General features: G+C 49.5%; 1 protein-coding gene across 1 annotated transcript in view; it reads left to right on the forward strand.

Moving 5' to 3' along the window:
- Positions 1 to 5,939, forward strand: part of LOC102256683 (protein Daple-like) — a 72,957-nt gene extending 67,018 nt beyond the window's left edge. The window contains exon 20 of the mRNA XM_014532313.1: positions 4,654 to 5,939. The gene's annotated coding sequence lies outside the window, so the exon portion shown is untranslated. The remainder of the gene's footprint in view (positions 1 to 4,653) is intronic.
- The last annotated feature ends 11 nt before the right edge of the window (positions 5,940 to 5,950 follow it).

Here is a 5,950-nt window from a genome sequence, read left to right on the forward strand (position 1 = left end):
CTCTGGGTTCACTGGACCCCCCAGGGCAGGTTCAGAAACACATTCTCTTCCCCAGAGAGCAGCAGCCCCGGTGGTAGGTCGGCTCGGTCCTTGAGACTGCCGGCCTCCGTCCAGCAGGGCTCCCCCTGGGCCCGGGCCTGAGCCCAGGAGCTGGGCCTTCCCATTGTCCTGTCCCAGCCCAGCCTTGAGGTCAAATCATCATGAATCCGGCAGGGCCTCTCTGTAGAAATCACAGAACCACAGAATTTCAGAACCTCTGCCTGACCCTTCTGTTGACAGGGAAATTAAGGCACCGATGAGGAAATTGAGTGGCTTGTGTAAGCACAGTGCTGTTTCGTGGCAGAGCCAGGATCAGAACCCAGCTGTGGTCCCTGTTACATTAGAATGCTTCATTTCCTGTTAGCTGCAATGAATTACCTTTTACATTCACAGTTTTCATTTATTTACTTATTTTTCTAATCCTCACCTGAGGATATTTTTCCCATTGATTTTTAGAGAGAGTAGAAGGGAGGGAGGGAGGTGACAGTGGTGGGAGAGAGAGAGAGAGAGAGAGAGAGAGAGAGAGAGAGACCCATCAATTGGTTTCCATCTGCACACACCTCGACCGGGGCCGGGGATCGAACCTGCAAACCAGGTATGTGCCCTTGACGGGGGATGGAACCCACCACCCTTCAGTGCTCAGGCTGATGCTCCAACCACCGGGTAACTCATCCAGGGCTCACTGTTTTTACTTGAAGGGGCCCACTCTCCTGCCCTCTTCCCCTCACCCAGATTCCTCAGTGCCGGGAGTGGGCAGAATATGCCAGCCTATTTCACGTATTATTAACTCTAGCAGAAAGTGAGGAGGTCCCAGTCTCTTTCTGAAAATGGCATTTTGGTGGAATTTTGCCAACCAGCATGATTAGGTCAGCACAGCACCACTTCCTGCACTTGGCACAGTAATTAAGAGCTGAAAGCTGGGTTTGAAGTTCTGTTTTCCCGAGGGGCTAGTGTGGGTTCCTGTACGATGAAGGCTTCTACCACCCCTGGGTCTGTGTGAATTAACTGCACATTGTGTGCCACCTCCTGAGCCCCAGGTGGGGTGAGCGTGGTGATGGCGAAGAGAACCCGCTTTCTGAACCAGATTAACCACCACCTTTACAGGTTGGTGATGGAAATTCCAGCTCGCATAGGGCACCCAGACACCTGCTGGAGGGGCAGTGAGGGTTGGCTGTGTCCTAAAAACCTACCTCTTACAGGAAAAAGCACGGGATTGGAGCCAAATTCTTACTCAAACTCATCAAACTAAAGAAAGGGGGTTCCAGAGAACGACGAAAGTCAACCTCAGAGAGGCCTTCCTGGCCGCTGGGGTCCTCAGACCAGGCCTCGCCCAGTACTTCTCAGACTCTTCAATCGCAGCTGGAGCCCCTCCAGACCACCCCATGCTGCTCAAAGTGAACAGAAGAGCAAGAGACCTGCAGGGGGCCCAGGGGAAAAGGTAGGAGGGGCTGACCTGTCTGCAGGTGGGAAGTGAAGGGGAGGAACTCAGGTCTCCCTCAGGGACAGGGGAGAACCAAGGAGACTGCCTTCTGTGTGCACATGTGTGTGTGTGTGTAGGATGCTGAAGGGAGTGTGATCCACACATGCACATCTGTCTCCTTAGGAATGTGAACACTCAATGTGCCCAGTCAGTGTTGCTGTACTTTCGTCCCAGAACAATTCAGTTCCTTTAGTATGAGGAGCCTAACGCCTCACGGACACTGTGGTAGGGACTCAAATATCCAGAGCTGGTGTCCACACAGTTACTGCAGAGACAAGCTCCACAGCAGAGGATTTTGGGGTTCCCTGTTTCCTCCAGGCCTACAATAGGCCACTTCTGTAACAAGATCCGCAGTGTATTTAACACGTGAGGGACAGCTGCAAGGTCTTCAGCAAGGCCTCCTGTGGCTCTGATCTTCCTGTCACTTTTGCCACCTGGCCGACAGTGACTGTGAGACAGGCTCGAAGCTGCATCGTGATTTCAGAGATGTTAAGGTTTGGGAGAGGGGGTGTTGGGGTCCAGCCCCAGCAGGTCCAGGGGTTCCCAAAGGTGTGGACGGAGTCCACGAAGAAGGAATGACAAGGAGACAGTGTTCAGTTGAACAGCAGCCTAGCCAGGTTCTCTAGTCACGTTCTCCAGCCAGGTTCTGTCCAGGTTCTCTAGTCAGGTTCTCCAGCCAGGTTCTGTCTTTATTCTCCTGTTACATCTGTATTTATACCAGTTGATTTTAATCCTATCCATTCTATTCCAAAGGTTAGGGCATTTGTTATCTCCATTCCAAGGTCACTACTCTATTGTTCTGTTAAGCTACAAGGAAGTAACTGAAGGAGCTTATCCTAAGTAAAGATTATGTAGCTTAAGCATGATTGTTCATAGTTAAAGTGGTTAACTACCGGCCTGGCACTTAGTTAAGGGTTTTTACTGATGTATTCCCTTCCTTAGTCCTGTTAATCTCTAACTCCAGGGAAAAATCCCCACCTGGAGAAACAACCTTTCTCGGAGAGGTGACCTTGGTTAAAACACATAGCGCTAAGTAGGGGAGCAAACATATTAAGAACAGTATGCCATATAAACCAGGTCCCTTGAAACATATGCTGTGCAGATGGTTCTTCCCTGCAGCGACTATGTCAAGTGGCAATGATGGACCGGCTTCCGGCAAGGGAGAAAGTGCATCCTACTTGCCTTAAACATGGCTGAGTTTTCAATTTACTTTTAAATCTCATTTCATACATGACTTACCTATAAACCTGCCAAACATGCACCCTGAGAATTTAAATTTTATGAAGGACACCAGGACTTCCTGAAGACCAACCCAGGCCTGAGACTCTCAGGGGCGGCTGTTACAGCACCAGAGCCTGTGACAAGCTGCCTCCTGAGTGTGACTTGTGCACATGCCTTTCTGGGTGACATTCACCACTTCAGGACCTCAAAATGCAAAAACACGATGTGTGCACACACATCCATACCAGTGTTTAGGGACTTATGCTCGCATTCCCAGTCTTTACAGGAGGTGAATTAGGTCAAATGCTCACATGCAGGGAAATGATAATGAAGCTTATTAACATTTATCTTGAGGCGTCTGTTGCCAAGGGTTCTCATGGGGGCTACATAAATTTTTTTACATTCACCACCTTCCTTTGTGTTATTGTCTAAGTTGACTTAATTAACGATAATCAGCCTAATAGAGCTAGAAAACTTTCAGAGAAAAGATGCTTGACTGCCCTGGCCGGTTTGTCTTAGTGGTTAGAGTGTCAGCCCTCATACTAGAGAGTCCAGGGTTCGATTCTGGTCAAGGACACATGCCTGGGTTGCAGGCTCAATGCCCGGCCCAGTTGAGGTGTGTGGGTGGCACCCAATCGATGTGTCACTCTCACAAAAATGTTTCTCTCTCTGATTCTGCCCCTCCCTCCCACTCTCCCTGAAAAAAATATCCTCAGGTGAGGATTAATAAAACAAACAAACAACTGTTTGGATTCCTGAGTGAGGAGGTCAGTGGTAGATATTAGTAACGACAGCCATGTAATGGGGGCTCTTTCTGGGCTCAGCAATCTTTAGCTAGTTTCATACTTTATGTCTTCACAACTGCCATGTGAAGCAGGCACAATTCCTATCCCCTTTTCAGGGCTGGGAGAGTGAGGCTTGACAAGGTTAAGCACTTTCCCAGAGAATAAGGGGTGGGGCTGGGAACTGAACCCGGGTCTGGCAGATTACAGAGCCTGAACTCTTAACCACTGTGAGCACTGCCTGCAGTTGAAGCTGCTTTGGTCCCTGAAGGTGCTGACCAAGCCTGGGGCACCAGCATTGCATAGTGGGTCCCCTCTCCTGTGGTGTGAGCTGTGGCCACCAGGTGGTGGTGTGGAGAGAGAAATAACAGCAGACCTGCCATGGACTTGAATCCTAAGTCAGAAATAGGATAAATCAGTTACGCTCATGTACAGGACATGTTCAGGAAGTTAGGCCAATTGTCTGCTCTGATAAGACTCCGTAATTTAAAGGTCATGAAGTGTAGGTTTGCAGTAGAGGATGCATAGGGATCTAAATGGGAATAATTCTTGATGTTGACAGTGTTTTGGTCTGAAAAAGAGGAATTTCAAACTCATCCTTCCATAAGAGGCTGTTTGAGATGCACAAGGACTATTAGTGAGCAGTTCAGGTGGACTGTCCCGTTGCAGCAGCCAGAAGCATACCAGGAAGTGTCCCAAGGTGTTTGAACAGGAGCAGGAGTTAGTTGTGTGTGAGCCAAGTTGTCAGGGAGCCTGTCATTAGGGCGGAGGAGTAAGAAAAACCGGATCCTAAACTAGTAAACATACTTATTTAATAGTTTAACACATTGAAATTGAAAAATAGTCTAAGGCAGCGGCTCCTAGAGCAATATAGAATCCTCCTCACGTGCTAAGTAAAGCCTGGGCACAGGACGCCACTAAATTAATTAAGTGGGGTCAGAGCATAATGGCCCACTGAGTCCTGATTCTGTTTGTGCCGTGGGTATTGTTTCCAACTCTCCTGGGCAGGACAGGACTCTGATTTCCCAAGAATATTTAGCTAACGCAGTCATTTGTTATTCATTTCATTTATTTGCTGTTTTGTTTTGTTTTTCCTTCCTCTCTTGGGTTATCCGGGGGATCACAATTTAGCAACTCGGCGCAAAAAGAGTCGCTTTTGCAGAAGCGGGAGCGAGGACAAGGCCAAGTCTCCATCATCCCGCCCGGCTTTCTGTAAACGCCTGAGGTTCTGGACCTCCTCTGACATCAAACCTGCTTCTCACTAGCCCCTCCCTTTCTCAGACACTGGGGATTTCTAATCCATCAGTGTCTTCACAATGTACCTGCCTTCATGTCTGAAATTCAAAAAACAAACAGAAAAACAGTAGCTAAAGGCCAGATGACCCACAGTGGACCCCTCCTCCTGACCCAAATTCCAAGCCAAGCTTCAAGCAGCCAACCTGGATTCTGACTTCAAAGGAGACCAGTTGTCCCAGCCTCTGGACCTGACTCCAGCGCAGCGCAGTGTTAGGGGAGCCTCGGGGCATCCACGCCAGGTCCCTGGGCCAGGGTGTCTGTGCTAAGTGAGGCCCCGGGCCCAGTGCCGCCCCCTCTCTCGCACCTGCAGGCTTGTAGACCTTGCCCCTGTGCAGCACAGAACTCATCAGCGGTCGCTATGCTTCTGAAACTGCGCGGCCCCTGTCAAGTGAGTTTTTTTAAGACTCATTTTTCGGCAACTAACTTTAAATCTGCTGCCCTTGTCTCCACATCTTGGCTTTTGCAGAGCAGTCCCTTTTTAGATGTCTTCTGTGTTTTGAAGAATTTTCTGCTCCACTCAGCATCTCAAATAATCAGATCGATGTTGCCAAGCCAGGGTTCAGCCCAGAGTGATGTTTTAGGACCGTGCTGAGGTCTTCTGACGTCTTGGATGCTGCTGTGAGGGCAGCAGTGGACAGACAGGTCATCAGCTCACAGTCACCGTCAGCCGGGAGCGCTGGTGCACAGAGGCCTTTAGCTACTGCATTGTTTTCTGTCTTCAGCCATCCTCGTACCATCTCCATGATTTTGCAAAGTCTATTTCACCTGAGTGATACATACTTTCCCTTGAATCGACTTGCCATTTCCACTTTATTTTAAAAAGGAAGATTGTTATCAGTACTGTGAGTGGAAAACCACTATCATATAAACACAAGGTCACCGTGAAAGTAAACGGTGACTCTCGCACTGCTCCTGTCAGTTGATGTGGCACTGACTTCCTCGCATGCATCGCTCTGATTCCTGGGCTGCCGCGTGCTGGTCCCCTGCCTGCCTGCCCCGCATGCTGTTGGAAACTCGGTCTCTCTGCCCTGGCTGCTCTCTGGCACCTCCGCCTCCCGGCTGCTGCTTACACTGACCTCACGCAGTGGACGCCTATCAGATTCATCCCACCAGACTTGAATCTTGCTGCTCA

The sequence above is a fragment of the Myotis brandtii genome, unplaced genomic scaffold, assembly GCF_000412655.1.
Source record: "Myotis brandtii unplaced genomic scaffold, ASM41265v1 scaffold879, whole genome shotgun sequence".
NCBI classification, from domain to species: Eukaryota; Metazoa; Chordata; class Mammalia; order Chiroptera; family Vespertilionidae; genus Myotis; species Myotis brandtii.